A 21,632-nucleotide genomic window follows, 5' to 3' on the forward strand; every position below is an offset into this window, starting at 1 on the left:
CATAAGAACATAATTAATTGCCATGCTGGGTCAGACCAAGGGTCCATCAAGCCCAGCATCCTGTTTCCAACAGAGGCCAAATCAGGCCACAAGAACCTGGTAAATACCCAAACACCAAGAGGATCCCATACTACTGATGCAATTAATAGCAGTGGCTATTCCCTAAGTAAACTTCATTAATAGCAGTTAATGGACTTCTTCTCTAAGAACTTATCCAAACCTTTTTTGAACCTAGCTACACTAACTGCACTGACCACATCCTCTGGCAACAAATTCCAGAGCTTTATTGTGCGTTGAGTGAAAAAGAATTTTCTCTGATTATTCTTAAATGTGCTACTTGCTAACTTCATGGAATTCCCCCTAGTCCTTCCGAAAGTGTAAATAACTGATTCACATCTACTCGTTCAAGACCTCTCATGATCTTAAAGACCTCTATCATATCCCCCTCAGCTGTCTCTTCTCCAAGCTGAACAGCCCTAACCTCTTCAGCCTTTCCTCATAGGGGAGCTGTTCCATCCCATACTTTCCTTTGAAAACTGGTGTAACTTATGCAAGGATATGATTTAAAATTTATGGTTGGCAGTTGCAAAATTACCCCTAGGGACGATAATTTTGAAAATCATTTCTGCAGGTAAAACAGTGCTGTACCAATGAAAATGAGCTGTTATAACACTGTCTGCCTGACATAAGGGTAAACGTCTGAGCATATCTCAAGTTTACCCTGAGTGAGCAGAGGCATTCCTGGGACTATAGTTGTGGGAGTAGGGGTTGGACTATGCACATAACTTTTGGATTTTAAAAACAATATATATAAGTTTTCAAAGAAAATTTGTGCGGCTGTTTTATCAGGTGTGGCTTGTGCAGGTAAATTTGGTGGGATAATTTTCAAAGTCGACTTATATGGGTAAGTCTGCTTTGAAATTAGATGTAACTTATATGAATTCTTGCTGACAAAATTATGTGTAATGTTATAAAAATATTCCCTAAATGACCAATGTATGCATTTTGTATGATACCCCAAATCTTGCTTTATTTAAAAATTGCATATTCTTGAAATATAGTATATGATTTTTTTTTAACTCAACCAAATTATTTGGACATAATGTATTTTAAATCTCCTTTAAATTCTGATTGAAAGTCATACAGCCCATTTTTTATTATTAAATAATAATATAAGAAGATCCTCAAGGCAATCTGTAAGGTCCATTACCTTTTAAACTCCTGCCAGCAGCAATCCTTAGTGCATACCATTTATTCCATTGCACTAAATAAGGGTAATAGGGCAAACTGAGCCTGAAGGTAAATATTTTTTTGGAAAACAGATGTTGCCTACATCTTATACATATATTTTAAATATGAGAACTGGGGGTGAGGGAGGGTGTTTCCTACATTTTAATTGCTTATCAAAATAAAAGGTTACAACATGTTAAAAAATCATAAAAGAAGAAATGGGGAGGACAGTTGTGAAATCCAATGATGCAGGTAAATAGTGATTTACCCATGTAAATTGGCTGTCTGAAAATTGCAGTTATGCATTATGCAATAAATCCAAGGCTAAGCACGAGGTTCCACAATTAATGTATTTTTAGTCACAATTAGGGGAGGCATATTTTGGATGGAAATATAAAATATCACACATAGCTTGTATTTTCAAGTTTACATTAATAATTTTCCTTACAAAACTAACCTGCACAAAAAAGCAGGTGCAAAAATACTTGTTATCCAACACAGTTTCCCACGGTTCACCGAAAACGAAGGCCGAAACAAATTTTTTAAACTATGCACATCTCTAACACATAATGCATGTGCACTTTCTCTTTGAATGTTGGTCCAAAAAAAGTCTGTGAGTAAAACGTATCCATGGACATTTCTCCAAAGTGGACAGTCTGAAAATTGCTTCCAAATTTAACATGCATGAAGAAACAGAACTGAAATAAATCAAAATGTTGGGTTACAATAAGATGTTTTTAAATAATAAATTCATGCATTTTCTAAAGTCAAGTACTAGATGTGATTAATTATGGATATCATTGTTTACAAGTCATTTTGTAGGCCTTCCTCTAGGTTTCTTTCAATATATATTCTAGTAATTTTACTAATTTATGATATATTATACTTCTGAAATAATTTCACAAGAACCACTCCTTATGTCTAAAACATTGCAACATCTTACCACTCAGCTCTTATGCTCTACTTTTTAATGTTTTCATTTAGGGTATTATTCAGATTTTTCCAGCGATTTGGATAAAATTCAAAAGAAACTCACAAAATGTAGGGCAAATTCAGTATATAAGAACATAAGAAGTGCCATGCTGGGTTAAACCAATGGTCCATCAAATCCAGTATCCTGTCTCCAACAGTGATCAATCTGGGTCATTTGGAGGTACCCATCATTTCCAAATTGTTCTATCCCAGAATTAAGATGGGGAGACATCAGTGTCTATCTAGTTAATAATTGTTAAAGGATCTCTCCTCCAGAAATGTGATCAAATCTGTGTGGCTGTTGCTTTAGTCCACTTGAATGCAAAATAAATGTTAATAAACAATTAATAAGGTAATATTAAGAGGACAACAATAAGACATATTTAAACAGATAAACCCATGTTTACCTGTGTAAACACATGGTCTGATTATTGCCCCCCCCTCCCCCGATCCCCACTTCCTCTCTGTTTGGATAAAAGTATGCACACATTCACAGTACACATAGTAGAGATATGAATTCATTTGGGGGCAACGAAACCCGAAAATAATTTTTCTGAAATTTTGGAAACGTTTGTATTTCAGGTTAATGTGCGCTAGCACTAAAACGTTAAGGGCGGATTTTAAAACCCCTGCGCGTGTAAATCCGGCATGTAAGTCTAATTCGCTATTCAATCCTGAAGGGTGAACAGTTTTTAAACGATGAACAACTGTTTAAAAACTAAAAACTGTTCACCCTTCAGGATTGAATAGCAAATTAGACTTACATGTTTTTTTGGGCTAATTCCTGTTATTTATTACAATTGACAGATTACTTCCTGGCTGATTTATTATTTTATCAATGATGGCCGACGTCATTCCAACATGGCGTATTTAAAGGGATGCGAGCCTCGGTTCCGGTTCCTCCATTTGTCCTTTCTACAAGATGGTTGAGACGTCTGGTCCCGTCTAAGAAGGTAGCCATGGTGGTCTCAGATAAGTATTGGTTCCACTTTTTAAGTTACTATTATAAATGTGCAACTCTATTTAATTCCTTCTAGATTTATGGCTCTTGCTAGAATTACTTCTACATGCCCCTGAGGAAGCTTACCCAGCGAAACACCGGCCAGTGTAGGGCAATGCTATCAATTGGTTATGAAAGAGTCATCTTTGTTTACATGAATGGAGGACTGTTTTAACTTATTGAAAAAAGAAAAAAGAAAAAAACATGTTGTTGCATTAAATAAATGATGAAGGTGGATGATTGACAAGACCGGTTAGTGTCTACTTGAAAGTGACATATAACGTCAAGGCTTGCTGACACCTTCATAGGCTATCATTTGAATTGCCGATTTGGGTTCCACATTTTTGTTTATTTGGTAATTGAAATCTCCCATTATTATTGCACTGCCAAATTGGTTTGCTTCCCTGATTTCTCTTAGCATTACATCATCTGTCTGACCATTTTGTTCAGGTGGACGGTAGTATACTCCTATCACTATACTCTTAGGGGTAGATTTTCATACTCCGTGAATAGGCCTACTTTTGTTGGCGCTCCAGGCGCAAACAAAAGTACGCTGGATTTTAGTAGATACGCGCGGAGCCGCGCGTATCTGCTAAAAACCTGGATCGGCGCGCGCAAGGCTATCGATTTTGTATAGCCGGCGCGCGCCGAGCCGCGCAGCCTACCCCCGTTCCCTCCGAGGCCGCTCCGAAATCGGAGCGGCCTCGGAGGGAATCCTCTAACGCCCTCCCCTCACCTTCCCCTCCCTTCCTCTACCTAACCCACCTGCTCGGCCCTGTCTAAACCCCCCCCCCTTACCTTTGTTGGGGGATTTACGCCTCCCAGAGGGAGACGTAAATCCCCGCGCGCCAGCGGGCCTCTTGCGCGCCGGGCCGTGACCTGGGGGCGGGTACGGAGGGCACGGCCACGCCCTCGGACCGCCCCGGGCCGTAGCCATGCCCCGTACCCGCCCCCAAAACGCTGCCGACACGCCCCGAAAATGCCGTGCGGTTCGGGCCCGCCCCCGACACGCCCCCCGACATGCCCCCTCCGAAAACCCAGGGACTTACGCAAGTCCCGGGGCTCTGCGCGCGCCGGTAGGCCTATGTAAAATAGGCTTCCTGGCGCGCAGGGCCCTGCTCGCCTAAATCCGCCTGGATTTGGGCGGATTTAGGCGAGCAGGGCTCTTAAAATCCGCCCCTTACCCAACACACATGGGATTTCTACCCATATAGATTCTACTGAGCATTTAGTCTCTTGTATGATATTTATCCTGTTGGACTCTATACCCTCCCGGACATAAAGTGCCACACCCCCGCCAAGTTGATCCTCCCTATCATTGCGATATAATTTAATTCGTACCCTGATATAGCACTGTCCCATTGGTTATCCTCCTTCCACCAAGTTTCTGTGTGAAGAAAGAGATTTTTTATGTAGTAGAAACACTAAAGTCCCTGTTCTTTGCACTCTTTCCAAAATTTATAAATCACTTTCTAACCCCATAAGGCGACCAATTGTTTCAGAGACAGATTCACTTTTAGAAACCCTGTCTATCTAGATTGATACATCTTTTTACACTTTTATGCTCCTTGAAGTCATTAGGGATGTGCAGCAGGGACAGATTCGTCCCATTCGGTATTTGAATTCATCAGGACCCAAATCCGTTGCATCCGTTCTCGGGGGACCCCGATCCATTCATTAGTTACATATGTATTTGTTTCCCAAAAAAAACCCCATCCCAACCCTTTAAATTTAAATTACTACAACCCCCCACCCTCCTGACCCCTTCAAGACTTGCTGAAAGTCCCTCGTGGTCCAGCGAGGGTCCTGGAGCGATCTCCTGCACTCAGGCTGTTGGCTGCCGGTATTCAAAATGGCGCCAATAGCCTTTGCGCTTACTATGTCACAGGGGCTACTTGTGCCATTGGCCGGCCCCTGTCACATGGTAGAAGCAATGGACGGCCAGTGCAATCTTGTGCTCCTACCTTTTCGCAAGTCTTGGGGGGACTCCTGACCTCCCCAAGACTTTCCAAAAGTCCCTGGTGGTCCAGTGGGGGTCCTGGAGTGATCTCCTGCAATTGGGCTGTTGGCTGCCGATATTTAAAATGGTGCCGATACCCTTTGCCCTTACTATGTCACAGGGGCTATTGGCACCATTTTGAATACCGGTAGCCGACAGCCCGAGTGCAGGAGATCACTCCAGGACCCCCGCTGGACCACCAGGGACTTTTGGCAAGTCTTGGGGGGGTCATGAGGGTGGGGGTTTATTCATTAGTGATATGTTGTATTTGTGGGGGTTCGCCATATGTTTCGTGACCCCCACGAATACAACAAATATGGCATATACATTGCGGATTGCCAATACGTTGCAAACGAATGCACACCCCTAGAATTCATACATTAGAGCAGGGGTTACCAGTTCCAATATTTAAGAGCTCAACACAGGCTTGATTTTAAGGATATCCATAATGAATATGCATGAGATATATTTGCATGCAAAGGCAGCAGTGCATGCAAATCTATCTCATACATGTTCATTGTGCGTATCCTGAAAAAAAGACCTGTTGGTTGCTCTTGTGTTCTGGAGTTGGACACTCCTGCATTAGGGATTGCAATAAAGTGATCACTTTCCTGTGGATTTTAAAAATGCTATGCATGCCAAAGCTGGGAGATACACGCGTGACTCGGCTCAGCACGTGACACATGGATTTTGAAAATTGCGCAGGTATGCGAGTATCTCCTGATAGGCACACAATTTAAAAAGTTCAAAAAAAGGACAGAGTCTGGGCAGGGCATGGGTGGGGCATGGTCAGGCCAAGTCTGTTACAAGAAGGATACCACATAACATTACTTCTGCTGTGAACAGTGTGTAAGTAATAAAATAACAAAAACTAGGCTAGTCAGAGGGATTTAATGGTCAGGGCTAATAGGGTAAAAGAGAGGCAAGTTAGCTAGGGATTTTAGGAAGTCTTCTCCTTTACTGGAGTGGACTTGGAATGAATTGGGGAAACAGGTAATTGCATTGGCACATATATCTACTAAAATCCCCCCCAATTACATGAGCGAGGCAGCATTTGTATGCACATGCACACGTCAATAAAAGTCATACGCATATGTATGTGTGTATAACCAATTTTATAACAGGCACAAGTATATGCGCATATACATGTGTACATTATAAAATCGCTGTGTTCATGTGTGCAAGTTGGCAAACACACACACATGTGCACATGCACACGGGTCTTAAAATTCACCTCTTTGTTAGCATCCTTTGAACTGGATGTAACACCATTGGTAACTGATACATTCAGTATACAGTCATTATAATTCAATATTCCCAGGTGGAAGCATTAGTTATTAGGGATGTGAGTCGTGTTTAGCATTCGGGATGGGCATCGGGTCGGGCGCTCCGTGGAAAATATCATTGTCTTACGGCTCATTTTTTTTCGCCATTTTTTCGACGAAGTGCATTAGTGCGCACTAATGGGCCTTACTGCACACTAACAACCAGTTAGTGCGCACTATCTCAGCATTAGTGCGTGCAATGCGCCGACCGAGATAGTGCACACCAACTAGATGTTAATGCGCATAAAGGCTCATTAGTACGTACTAACATATTAGTTAGTGTGCACGAACAGGTCAGTTAGTGCGCCCTAATAGAATTTACAGCGCACTAAGTATGTAGTAGTGCGCTGTAACTAATGTTATTGTGCACTAAAAAATTGCAACTTAAAAATTAAAAACTATCAATTCAGAGGAGTTTGTTAGAAAGACAGTGTGCACTAATGGAGTTACTGCGCACTAACAGATATGTAATGCGCAGTAACTCCGTTAGTGCGCACTAACACGAAATACGATTTTTTTTCTGAATTTTCGTCAAAATGTGCTTCGGTTTTTGGGGCTAACGAACAATAACGAATTAGGCAATATCGTTTATATTTTCTAAATCGTGAAAAACGAATGCACATCCCTATTAGTTATTGCAGAGAAAATATAGTGGAGATAACATCCACAGAAAGTCCCTGCTGATTGTCTGTTTTCTTTGGCAGGGCTATGAATGCTGCTTCTCCACTATCCCCAGCCATGCCTAGTTTGAGAAGCATGGGAAATCAAACCTAAGTGTCCTGAAAGGCAGTGTACATCACTGCCACTAAAGTCATTAATCCAGCCCTCTCCACCTCACCAAAATTTTACAATCATGGTATGCCCGGTACTGGTATGATCTGAGTAAAAGACAACCCAATTAAGACAAGTGCATAGTTAATTAAATATAAATTATCAAGCTGCACAGCTTCCATTCACAGTACTGCCACACTGCAATATCTATAATAGACAAAAAACTGGAAAAATGTGACACAACTAGTCTCAAAAATCACAATAAAGTCACAAATATACTACGGTACTTTTCAATTAGGTATACCCTCATTTATGGGCTGATGCACACTTCCGCCTACCGGCGTTTTTTGCTTTCAGGTACAATTGCCAACTTGGCTGCCCATTTAAAGTACGATCATAGGGTTACCCATTTTTTTAAAGAAAAGTCCATATATTTACGCCGCACAGATTAAGCGCTGTATAGAAAAAAAATTTTCTTTTTTTTGCCGCCCTTTTGGGCGCCCTTTTGGGCGCCCTTTTTGCCGCCCAAAAGGGCGGCAAAAAAAAGAAAAAAATGTTTCTATACAGCGCTTAATCTGTGCGGCGTAAATATATGGACTTTTCTTTAAAAAAATGGGTAACCCTATGATCGTACTTTAAATGGGCAGCCAAGTTGGCAATTGTACCTGAAAGCAAAAAACGCCGGTAGGCGGAAGTGTGCATCAGCCCATAAATGAGGGTATACCTAATTGAAAAGTACCATAGTATATTTGTGACTTTATTGTGATTTTTGACACTGCAATATCTGACATATCTAGTTCAGAGCAGTTAGTTAAATTTCCCCTTATCAGAAAGTGACTGTGAAGTGTGATAATATTTCTAAGCGCAGAACAAAAATCGTTCTTCTTTGCATTCCATGACTGCTCCAGGCAACATTCTTGGAAACCTCTGACTAGGAGGGAAAAGAAGAACCCTGAGATATATATACTATGACAAGCTAGGAGGCTAAACTTCACCAGTAAACTATCCTGTGAACGGCAGTCGCCTGTGGCAGTGACATTACCACACTTTGCTCAGCTTCAGAAAGGGAAATTTAACTGACGACTGCTATGAACTGAAGCCACAGCCTAAACCAGATAATACACCCTGACAACACTGTCAGGCAAAAGAGGCTATGTTTCCATTGATTTCATTGCACTGGAGAGATATTACCTTGAGCTGTGTATGTTTGAGGGTATAACCAAACACTATGGGAATATCAAAGGAAAAACACACTGGTCTGGGCAGAAACAGGACTTCCAAAGCGAAATCCCCAGAGTGCCATTCTGAAAATTATTATTGGTTGAAGCAAAAAATTGTGATTATATTAATTGCAATTACAATTTAATCCTTAATCTATATCAGAAACATCCTATTGAGTTTATATGAAAAGAAAATAAGTAAACCAATTGTAGCTCTAATGCAGGATTAGCAGCTGGAAACATGTAGTATATGATGTGATTTGATTAATAATTAAGTTGGAAAAAAAACACATGCAATACAATAGAACTGAAAAAATTGAAATACTTTTAACAGAACTTACAAATCTACAAATTTGGTTCACCTTTACTGTGACAAAACCCTGAATGCCAAACAAACCTTCTCCATCTTTTAGCAATTCATATAAATAAGCACCAATTCCTCTGAAGAAAAATTAATGAGCATGATGAGTCATGTGATTTTATTACTGAAATAACACAGCAGGTTTAACTTAGTGGTAAGCAACCTGTAGCTCATTAGATTTCTGAGTGTGGCCCATACAAAATGTGTGCACTGATTTGACCATTTTTGTCTATTTATAGTTTGGATGGCAACAAAGCAAGAGCAATGCTTCCTGCTTCAGTATACTAGGCAAGATGTTACAAATTATAATAAGACACCATTGTCAATACTGTTGTGTAGTGACGTGAAGGCTGTAAAGATCAAGATGCTTGTTTATGAAACTGTTCTTGTGTTAAATAAAGATTCTCTTTAGCAGGGCTTTATGTTTAAACATGAAGGGATGTGTCTTCAAATGTGTTAGTTTTGCACACACCGGGGTAGATTTTAAAAAAGTGCGCCTTCGCGTACTTTTGTTGGCGCATCAGGTGCAAACAAAAGTACGCTGGATTTTAGTAGATACGCGCGTAGCCTCGCGTATCCGCCAAAATCCTGGATCGGCGCGCGCAAGGCTGCCGATTTCGTGTAGCCGGCACGCGCCGAGCCACGCAGCCTACCTCCGTTCCCTCCGAGGCCGCTCCGAAATCGGAGCGGCCTTGGAGGGAATTCTCTTTCGCCCTCCCCTCACCTTCCCCTCCCTTCCTCTACCTAACCCACCCCCCTGGCCCTGTCTAACCCCCCCCCCCACCTTTGTCGGGGGATTTACGCCTCCCGGAGGGAGAAGTAAATCCCTGCGCACCAGCGGGCTGCTAGCGCGCCGAGACGCGACCCGGGGGTGGTTCCAGAGGGAGCGGCCATGTCCCCGGACCGCCCCGGGCTGAAACCATGCCCCCGGGCCTGCCCACAAAACGCCGCGCCGATCGGCCCCGCCCCCGACATGCCCCCGACACGCCCCCCCTTGAAAAACCCCGGGACTTACGCGAGTCCCAGGGCTCTGCGCACGCCGGCAGGCCTATGGAACATAGGCGCACCGGCGCGCAAGGCCCTGCTCGCGTAAATCCGGGCGGATTTACGCGAGCAGGGCTTTTAAAATCCGCCCCACCATGACTGGAAACAACCTCATACATAAACAAGGTATGTTGGATATGATTTCAATCTCTCAAATTTACTACTAGTATTCTTCTCAGTACTTGGATTTGCCAAAGACAGCCTCCTTCTGGAATTTTTGTGATGGAATATGTATACATTTTATTTATTATTTATTTATTTGTTTGCTTTTACATACCGACATTCGTTGGCGTACATCATATCGGTTCACATGACAACAATTGGAATAGTTTGACAAGGGTCGTACTATTTTACATTTAACAAAAACTGGTTGAAACTGAGAGTACAATGTAACAAAAAAAGAATTTGTATTTAACAATAACTAGTTGGAACTAAGTATACAATGTAATAAAAATTAAGGGAACGAGCTTTAAATAATGGCGTGGTGGAGAGTCTTGAGGGGGCACATGTTTCAGGGTAAACATTTGTGCCGAGGAGACGGAGGGTGTTAAATGGGAGGGTGGGTTAGGTGGGGTGGTGGTAGGCGTTTAGGAATAACCAGGTTTTTAATTTCTTTTTGAAAGCATGGAGGGAGGGTTCCAGTCTGAGTTGGGGGGGAAGCTTGTTCCAGAGTGTGGGGCCCGCTACAGGGAAGGTGCGTTGTCTGGTGGAGGAGAGGTGTGCTAGTTTGGGGGGAGGGATGATAAGAAGGCCTGAGTTTTGAGGTCACAGATTTTTCTGGCTGTTGAGTAGTTGGAGAGGGTCGTTTGTCCACTTGATGTTTTGGTTGCTGATGGTTTTATGAAGTAAGGTGAGAATTTTGTATTGTGACCGGTGGGGTATGGGGAGCCAGTGGAGTTCTTTTAGTATAGGGGTGATGTGTGCTGAGCGGTTGATGTTTGTGAGTGATCTGGCTGCTGCATTTTGTAGCAGTTGGAGGGGTTTTAGTGTGGAGGCAGGCAGTCCGGTGAGGAGGGAGTTACAGTAGTCTAGCTTGGAAAGTATGAGGGATTGTAACACAGTGCGGTAATCGTGGTGGAAGAGGAGAGGTTTGAGTTTTTTTAGGACTTGTAGTTTGAAGAAGCCCTCTTTGATTGTCCTGCTGATGTGTTTTTTCATATTGAGATCCGAGTCGAGGGTGAAGCCGAGATTTCTGACCTCATTGGTGAGGGGGGGGGGGGTGTGGTTGGCTAGAGGAGAGGTCACTGTCGGTTCTAGTAGAGGATTTGTTAGTTATGTGTAGTATTTCAGGCAATGATTCAAGGTGTATTTGGAAGTTATTTTTAATCAGACTTGTAGCTCCCAATAAAATTGGGATTATTTCTGTATCTTTCTGCCACATTTTCTTAAATTTGCATCAGTTGTTTTTTGCAACATTTCCTTTATTAGTTTGCCACTTTCTTTCAGTTTTTGGCATGGTCTCTTTGTAAACCACTTGCTTCAAATAAAAGGTTTGTGGCATAAAAATAACAGTACATTATCTCCCTTTCAACTTCAGTGGTCTATATAACTGTATCTCTTCCTCTATTAGCTTACATGGTCTGTCTCTTGCAACTGTGAGTCAATGAACATTGCCACCATGGCATATAGCTGTACCGGGGTGTTGTTTTCTCCTGAAGGATCTGTACTATATGGCTCTAGTGCATTTGGCATGCCGATCTCGGTAAAACTTGGGATTGTATACTTTCCATAACCAGTCCTATTATGTGGAGTACTCTCCCACATCAACTTCGCATGACATCCTGCCCCAAGCAATTCAGAAAACCATTATAAACTCAATTATTTACTTTAGCATTCCACTTTTGCCAAACTGCTTTTGATTTGCTGTGATTTTATCATATTGTTTTTATTATTGTGAGGCTTGTTATGCCTTTTATATGGTTTTAGCATGCTATATTTATTCATGTGTGTTTTTAGTATGCTGTATTTTTAATATGTTATTATAATTGTACTGTTGTGAGCCACCCCGGATAGGGATGGCATATAAATAAAGTTAACCATAACCATAACCATTCAGCTAAGGTTTGTTGAGATTTATGTGGAATTTTATGCTGATATATTTGGAATAATTTTGTCATTCTATGAATATTCATTTGTTGTTTTGATTATGTATGTATTTATTGTGACCCACTGTGAATATATGATACATGCAGGGCACAAATTTTTAATAAATTAAAATTGAAATTGAAATAGTGCTGAAACTAAGGTTGGGTATATTTCTATCCTGGGTGACTTGTGACCAGTATGAATTTTTCTTTTTCTTTCCTCTTTCATACTTTAGCAACAGTGGTCACCTTGCTGAGATTTGATATAGATGTTATACAACAAAGGCACAATGTAAAGTTACTTAGCAAGACTTGGGAAGAGAAATTTACTTTATTCTCTTCCCTCAGAAATGAACTAAAGTACCAGCCTCGCTTCGGAATCCTAAGGCAGTATACTACTGTAAGGATGTGCATTAATTTCCAACAAATGTGACATCTACAACAAATAGGTCCCTATTCATTTCATTTGTGGGACCACAAAATGAATGATGATCTCCCATGAATGAAACATATCATATTAGTTTCATTTGTTTGGTTCACAGTGCTTTGTTATCAGCCTTTTACAATAGGAGAAGGTCATGTGGGAGTATCCATAGCAACCAGCCCTTTCCTGTGAGTCATAAGTGACCTCACAGCCCTGTCATAGAGTGGGTCAGACAGGTTGGCAAGGAGACCAGAATGCCAACATATCAGAGCGAAGCATTTTTTTAAATTCAGCTAATCGCTGCTCTATGGACCTAGTGATGCTGTTCCTGCTGTATTTTCTACCTTGAGCAAGTGTACCACAGTGCACTTTCTTCTTGGGTTCTATCTGAGAAGGTTGTTTGCTGGATTGAGCTCTCTTAGAGTGTCTCAAATCTATATTCAATTGCTGAAAATCAGAGCTATTGCTATTGCTGAAAAATATTTTTGTCCTTTTTTGCTGCTGTGCCAGGCAGCCAGGCTTTTTTTTACTGCACTCAGACTGTCTCTCTGTTTCACCCACTGAGAGAAAACGAGTGACAAGCTGCCAGCAGTGGCATTTTGCTGCTGATCTTACCCCCCTGGGGTAAATTGCAGGCAGGGTTGGGGTGGTGTGGGTGGGAGATAGTGGGAGAACTGCAATGGCTGTCTGGGCATTGTACAACTACAAGCAGCATCACAGTGAGTGCACAGAGAGGAGTACTGTAGGAATTTGGCTTGCAGACTCACAGCAGGAGCAGTCAGGCTGGAGCTTCCAGTGTTTTATCTGGAGTTTCAATTTTTGTGCACATAGAGCAGTCTCTGTTGCAGTGTTCAGCAAGACACTACACTGTGTGTCTGTGTGTGTGTGTAGTTTTCCATACTCACTTATATTGGTACAGTGATGTTCAGTACATTACATCCAATAAAGAAATAATCCTTTTAATCCAAATCCCCAGTAGGTAGTGACATTAAAATCCATGATGTCAGGGAAAGGTACAGGTCGAGTGATTGGTACTGGCAGTGGAGGCACAGGCAGAGGAGGCACTTCAAGAGGCAGTCCCCCATTAAAGTTAAAAAGGGACATGTTCCAATCCAAAATCTCTGGAGGGGCAGGCAGTTCCAGCCAGAAAAAAACTTAAATTTAAAGATGACACACTGCCACCACCTGTTTCTGACCCCAGGGAATGGGAGGCTGAGCCATCCAAGGCAGTTGGGGCAGTGGAGAAAGCAAAAGAGCGAGACCCAAAAGCAGCAGTGTGACAGCATACTTCTCTTGCTAATGCTGCAATGTAGCGCAGTCACTGTTTGCTTCTGATTCCGATGAAGAATCATCTTGTATGTGATTCCCTTCATCAGAAATGGAAGAAATAATAGCTGAAGAATGTTTAGGAGGATTAGTTAGTTCCATCTTAGCCTCCACTTCAGTGCTGGAGGAGAGAGAGGAAACTGGTGAAAATAATGAGGAAGAGCAGTCAGTGCAGGCAGAGAGTGTGACTGATGCCCCTGACATTGCTTCTCAGGGTCCACCCACTACTTCAACTCCAGTGCCAGCATCCACCCCGAAGGCTATAGAGAAGGGATCACAAAAGAAATCTGTGATCTGGAGCCACTTTAAAGTGAGGGAGGACCCGCGTTTTGCTCAGTGTAATTACTGTGCCAGGGATATTAGCAGAGGCAAGCAAGTGGGCCATCTACCAATTCTGGAATGATGCATCATATGCAGAAGCAACACCCAACAGTACTGACATCTCGAGATGGTGGCAGTGCCAGTCAGGGGACCCCTTTTTCCAGGCAGCATAAAGTAGTTGAAAAGGAGCAGAGTCATCCCACGCCCTCAGCCACTTCCAGAAATCAGGTGGCAAGCCAGCAGCCCCCTGCCATGTGACAGAAGCGACAACCCACCATGGAGGAAATGGGGTGATGTTCAGTAGCGCTATCCCGGGGAAGGAGGCAGGCAGCCTCAAAAGTTTTAACCAGGAGCATTGGGGAAATGATTGCCCTTGATGACCAGCCCCTGCAGGTAGTGGAGAATGTAGGTTTCAAGCGTTTGCTGCAGGTCTTAACTCCAAATTACAAAGTTCCCTCCAGAAAGGTCATCCCCAGCATGTACAACCAGTGTCGCAGTCACATCCAGGCACTGCTAGCTAAGGCAGAGGGGAATGTGCATTTTACCTGTGATATTTGGACCACCATGAATGCTTCACCCTCTTACCTCTCCCTGACAGCAAACTGGTGGGACCTGGCTGAGGCAGGGGCAGGCAGCAGCTTTATTAGTGACCAAGTATCAGGGTGCAGGTGGGCTTTACTGCACACCCACCTGACAGACGAGGCCCATACCTCAGCCAACATTCTATCATGCATCAGAGACATGCTGGAGGGCTGGCAGCTACACCAGAGAGCCAGGAATCTTCAGGCAGGGTTCTTTGTCACAGACAATGGTGCAAATCAGGGTAAATGCAATATCCGCTGGGGGCTTTCAGAACATTCGATGCTTTGCACATACTCTGCACCTGGTAGAGAAGTCAACTCTGGGGTTGGAGTCTAAGCACCAAGACAATGAATACCTGCAGACATTAATACAGAAGTGAAGGAACATAGCAGGGTACTTCCACAGAAGTGTAAAGGTGGGGCAGGTTCTCCGTCAAAAGCAGACTGATTTGGGGATGCCTCACAAGCGTCTCATTCAAGACATTGGCACCCGGTGGAATTCTACCTATATGATGCTGCAGAGGTTAGTGGAGCAGCAGACACCCCTTCATGATCTTTCTCTGAAAATGGAGAGAGGTGTGCCTAGTCCCCTAGGACATCATGATTGGGTAGTCATGAGTCAGCTGGTAACAATCCTGAAGCCCTTTAGGGATGCCACGGAGGAGCTGAGTTCCAGAAGTGCCACCTTGGGTGACATCATCCCTATTGTTAATATTCTGGAGGAAAATTTGGAGGGTTTTAAACAGGTAGAGGGAATGACAGCAGAGGTGCTGCATTGTCTGGACTTTTTGCAGAAGCAGGTGCAAGAGAGATTAGGACCTTTAACAAAAGATGACACTAGAGATGTGCATTCATCTGGAGTGAATTAGACAATTTCAATGAAATTTGTCCTGTGTCAGCAACCCCGAAAAACAAACACATTTTCCCGAAATTTCAGGAAAATTAATTTTTTGGGGTTAGTGCACGCTAACAGGGGGTTAGCATGTACTAAGGACAAATCTCCCAGGGCTACTGCCCAGGAGGGAAGGGTTAGGCCGGCCATCATAGTTGGTGATTCAATTATTAGAAATGTAGATAGCAGGGTGGCTGGTGGACGTGAGGACCTCCTGGTAACTTGCCTGCCTGGAAGAGATGTGAATCGTGTCCTCGATCATCTTAACGATCGATTTCGGCTGGGAGGGGGAGGGAATCGTATTGTTCCCGTTTGGGGGGGTAAAATATCGTGAAAAATCGTGAAAAATCGAAAAATCGTAAAATCGCAAAACCGGCACATTAAAACCCACTAATACCCACCCCCGACCCTTTAAATTAAATCCCCCACCCCCAATGACTTAAATAACCTGGGGGTCCAGCGGCGGTCCGGAACGGCAGCGGTCCGGAACGGGCTCCTGCTACTGAATCTTGTTGTCTTCAGCCGGCGCCATTTTCCAAAATGGCGCCGAAAAATGGCGGCGGCCATAGACGAACACGATTGGACGGCAGGAGGTCCTTCTGGACCCCCGCTGGACTTTTGGCAAGTCTTGTGGGGGTCAGGAGGCCCCCCCCAAGCTGGCCAAAAGTTCCTGGAGGTCCAGCGGGGGTCAGGGAGCGATTTCCCGCCGCGAATTGTTTTCCGTACGGAAAATGGCGCCGGCAGGAGATCGACTGCAGGAGGTCGTTCAGCGAGGGTTCCGGCGCCTCGCTGAACGACCTCCTGCAGTCGATCTCCTGCCGGCGCCATTTTCCGTACGGAAAACGATTTGCGGCGGGAAATCGGTCCCTGACCCCCGCTGGACCTCCAGGAACTTTTGGCCAGCTTGGGGGGGGGCCTCCTGACCCCCACAAGACTTGACAAAAGTCCAGCGGGGGTCCGGAAGGACCTCCTGCCGTCCAATCGTGTTCATCTATGGCCGCCGCCATTTTTTTGGCGCCATTTTGGAAAATGGCGCCGGCTGAAGACAACAAGATTCAGTAGCAGGAGCCCGTTCCGGATCGCTGCCGTTCCGGACCGCCGCTGGACCCCCAGGTTATTTAAGTCATTTGGGGGGGGGGTTCGGGAGGGTGGGGGATTTAATTTAAAGGGTCGGGGGTGGGTTTTAGGGGGTTTTAGTGTGCCGGCTCACGATTCTAACGATTTATAACGATAAATCGTTAGAATCTCTATTGTATTGTGTTCCATAACGGTTTAAGACGATATTAAAATTATCGGACGATAATTTTAATCGTCCTAAAACGATTCACATCCCTACTGACTGGTGCAAAGGTGGCAGACCTCACGCATCACCTAGATAGGATTATAGACAGTGCTGGGGAGGAGCCGGCTGTCATGGTACATGTGGGCACCAACGACATAGGAAAATGTGGGAGAGAGGTTCTGGAAGCCAAATTTAGGATTTTAGGTAGGAAGCTGAAATCCAGAACCTCCAGGGTGGCATTCTCTGAAATGCTTCCTGTTCCACGTGCAGGTCCCCAGAGACAGGCAGAGCTCCAGAGTTTCAATGCATGGATGAGACGATGGTGCAGGGAAGAGGGATTAAGCTTTGTATGGAACTGGGGAAACGTTTGGGGAAAGGGGAGACTTTTCCGAAAGGACGGGGTCCACCTTAACCAGAGTGGAACCAAGCTGCTGGCACTAACTTTCAAAAAGGAGATAGAGCAGCTTTTAAACTAGAACAAGGGGGAAAGCTGACAGTCACTCAGCAGTACATGGTTCGGAGAAATGTATCCTTGAAGTATACTAATGAAACAGGAGGGTTAGGGCATCCCAACAGAGAGGTTCCATCAAAAGCAAACACAGTTCATATGCCTATATGTAAAAAATCACCAAAGCTAATGATTTCCGAATTATCCCAAACAACTGAAAAGCAGGTTGTTAAAACAAGCAAAAACCACACTTTGAAATGTCTGTATGCCAATGCCAGAAGTCTAAGAAGTAAGATGGGAGAGTTAGAGTGTACAGCAGCAAATGATGAGATTGACATAATTGGCATCACAGAGACTTGGTGGAAGGAGGATAACCAATGGGACAATGCTATATCAGGGTACAAATTATATCGCAATGATAGGGAGGATCAACTTGGTGGGGGTGTGGCACTTTATGTCCGGGAGGGTATAGAGTCCAACAGGATAAAGATCATACAAGAGAGTAAATGCTCAGTAGAATCTCTATGGGTAGAAATCTCATGTGTGTTGGGTAAGAGTATAGTGATAGGAGTATACTACCGTCCACCTGGACAAAATGGTCAGACAGATGATGAAATGCTAAGAGTAATCAGGGAAGCAAACCAATTTGGCAGTGCAATAATAATGGGAGATTTCAATTACCCTAATATTGACTGGGTAAATGTAACATCAGGACTTGCTAGAGACATAAAGTTCCTGGATGTAATAAATGATTGCTTCATGGAGCAATTGGTTCAGGAATCAACAAGAGAGGGAGCTATTTTAGATTTAATTCTTAGTGGAACGCAAGATTTGGTGAAAGAAGTAACGGTGGTGGGGTCACTTGGCAACAGTGATCATAACATGATCAAATTTAAACTAATAACTGGAAGGGGGGACAATAAGTAAATCTGTAGCTCTAACACTAAATTTTAAAAAGGGAAACTTTGATAAAATGAGGAAAATAGTTAGAAAAAAACTGAAAGGTGCAGCTGCAAAAGTTAAAAGTGTTCAACAGGCTTGGACATTGTTTAAAAATACAATCCTAGAGGCACAGTCCATATGTATTCCGCGCATAAGAAAGGTGGAAGGAAGGCAAAACGATTACCGTCATGGTGAAAAGGTGAGGTAAAAGAGGCTATTTTAGCCAAAAAAACATCCTTCAAAAATTGGAAGAAGGATCCATCTGAAGAAAATAGGATAAAACATAAGCATTGTCAAGGTAAGTGTAAAACATTGATAAGACAGGCGAAGAGAACATTTGAAATGAAGTTGGCCATAGAGACAAAAACTCATAATAAAAACTTTTAAAAATATATCCAAAGCAAGAAACCTGTGAGGGAGTCGGTTGGACCATTAGATGACCAAGGGGTTAAAGGGCTCTTAGGGAAGATAAGGCATTGCAGATAGACTAAATGAATTCTTTGCCTCCTTTTTACTAATGAGGATATTGGGGAGATACCAGTTCCAGAGATGGTTTTCAGGGGTGATGACTCAGACGAACTGAATGAAATCACGGTGAACCTGGAAGATGTAGTAGGCCAGATTGACAAACTAAAGAGTAGCAAATCACCTGGACCGGATGGTATGCATCCTAGGGTTCTGATTGAACTCAAAAATGAAATTTCTGATCTATTAGTTAAAATTTGTAACCTATCATTAAAATCATCCATTGTACCTGAAGACTGGAGGGTGGCCAATGTAACCCCAATATTTAAAAAAGGCTCCAGGGGCGATCCTGGTAACTATAGACCAGTGAGCCTGACTTCAGTGCCAGGAAAAATAGTGGAAACTATTCTCAAGATCAAAATCGTAGAGCATATAGAAACACATGATTTAATGGGACACAGTCAACATGGATTTACCCAAGGGTAACAAATCTGCTTCATTTTTTTGAAGGGGTTAATAAACATGTGGATAAAGGTGAACCGGTAGATGTAGTGTATTTGGATTTTCAGAAGGCGTTTGACAAAGTCACTCATGAGAGGCTTCTACGAAAACTAAAAAGTCATGGGATAGGAGGCAATGTCCTTTCGTGGATTACAAACTGGTTAAAAGACAGGAAACAGAGAGTAGGATTAAATGGTCAATTTTCTCAGTGGAAAAGGGTAAACAGTGGAGTGCCTCAGGGATCTGTACTTGGACCGGTGCTTTTCAATATATACATATAAATGATCTGGAAAGGAATACAACGAGTGAGGTTATCAAATTTGCGGATGATACAAAATTATTCAGAGTAGTTAAATCACAAGCAGACTGTGATACATTACAGGAGGTCCTTGCAAGACTGGAAGATTGGGCAACCAAATGGCAGATGAAATTTAATGTGGACAAGTGCAAGGTGTTGCATATAGGGAAAAATAACCCTTGCTGTAGTTACACGATGTTAGGTTCCATATTAGGAGCTACCACCCAGGAAAAAGATCTAGGCATCATAGTAGACAATACTTTAAAATCGTCGGCTCATTGTGCTGCAGCAGTCAAAAAAGCAAATAGAATGTTAGGAATTATTAGGAAGGGAATGGTTAATTGAACGGAATATGTCATAATGCCTCTGTATCGCTCCATGTTGAGACCGCACCTTGAATACTGTGTACAATTCTGGTCGCCGCATCTCAAAAAAGATATAGTTGCGATGGAGAAGGTACAGAGAAGGGCAACCAAAATGATAAAGAGGATGGAACAGCTCCCCTTTGAGGAAAGGCTTTAGAGTTTAGGGCTGTTCAGCTTGGAGAAGAGATGGCTGAGGGGGGATATGATAGAGGTCTTTAAGATCATGAGAGGTCTTGAACGAGTAGATGTGACTCGGTTATTTACACCTTCGAATAATAGAAGGACTAGGGGACATTCCATGAAGTTAGCAAGTTACACATTTAAGACTAAACGGAGAAAATTCTTTTTCACTCAACGCACAATAAAGCTCTGGAATTTTTTTTCCAGAGGAGGTGGTTAGTGCAGTTAGTGTAGCTGGGTTCAAAAAAGGTTTGGATAAGTTCTTGGAGGAGAAGTCCATTAATGGCTATTAATCAATTATACTTAGGGAATAGCTACTGCTATTAATTGCATCAGTAGCATGGGTTCTTCTTAGTGTTTGGGTAATTGCCAGGTTCTTGTGGCCTGGTTTTGGCCTCTGTTGGAAACAGGATTCTGGGCTTGATGGAGCCTTGGTCTGAACCAGCATGGCAATTTCTTATGTTCTTATGTTCTTATTCAGGGCGGCCAAAAAAAAAAGGCCATCCAGGAAGCATTACCCGCCAAAGGGGGATCCGCCACCTCAGTCCGACCAACCTCTTAATGATTTCACACCCTCTTGAACTCTCTCTTCAAAGTTCTATTTAACTTTCCCTTACAGTACTTGTTGAGTATCAGTCTGTTGTAGCTCCGTCTTACTGACCCGGCTCCAGCGACTGCAAACCCGGCTGGCCAATTCCATGATGAATGTGGGCATCCATCAGACTGATTAATGGGCCAACTGGGGAGGCTTCTGAAACTAACTTCTCCCAGGCCCTACGCTTCCGACCGGAGTGCAGCATATTCACGAAGAGCAGGAGAAAAAGGATGCCCCACGTTCAATGACTAGTGTGCCATCTTGGATTTCCCTCGTTGCAGTCTGGAGTTTTATTTTTCTTTTGTATTTTCTTTATTCTCTCTAGATGTGGGCTTGAATTCTGCTTGTTATATGGATTTACATTGGATTGTAATATCTTTGCTGATATATTTTTTTCTTATTTTCCTTCTGTAACAATCAGAAAATATCTTAATATTTTTCATGTTAATAAAGAATAAATTAATAAAGAGAAAATAAAAACAAAAGAAAATGAGTTACCTTTTTGTTCTTTCATTGGAGCTGGCATTAACTTTCAGGTGATGTACAGTAATTTAGTTAATGATACACGTGAAATGGTTTCGTAAGCACTGTGATTTATCACATAGAAAGTCTAGATTCACTAGCAATATTAAATCCTTCCTTGGTTGCATCAGAGGTGATAGTTTCTGCTTTAGATTTCATACTTTGTACTGTATAAAATGCCCCTCCAATGATCTTGAAAGCCAATTGTTTACAGACTTTCAGCTGTAAGAGGTCATACTGTAGTGAAAATGTAATTGGAAGAGCAAGACATAAGAAGTATTACTCAAATCCCAGACCAGATGCATTTAGTAGCACTGAAGTTTTTCAGCAAGTCTGAACATGATTGGATGGCCAGATAGCCATGTGCGGTTGGGTTCAGTGGAGTAAATCATAAAAATCTAAAGAAAACTGAATGGCATATGGAAATAAATAAATAATATTCTAGATGTTTCTAAGTTGGAATTGTTTCTCTACTGGAACTCAT

The sequence above is a fragment of the Rhinatrema bivittatum genome, chromosome 3 (assembly GCF_901001135.1).
Source record: "Rhinatrema bivittatum chromosome 3, aRhiBiv1.1, whole genome shotgun sequence".
NCBI lineage: Eukaryota > Metazoa > Chordata > Amphibia > Gymnophiona > Rhinatrematidae > Rhinatrema > Rhinatrema bivittatum.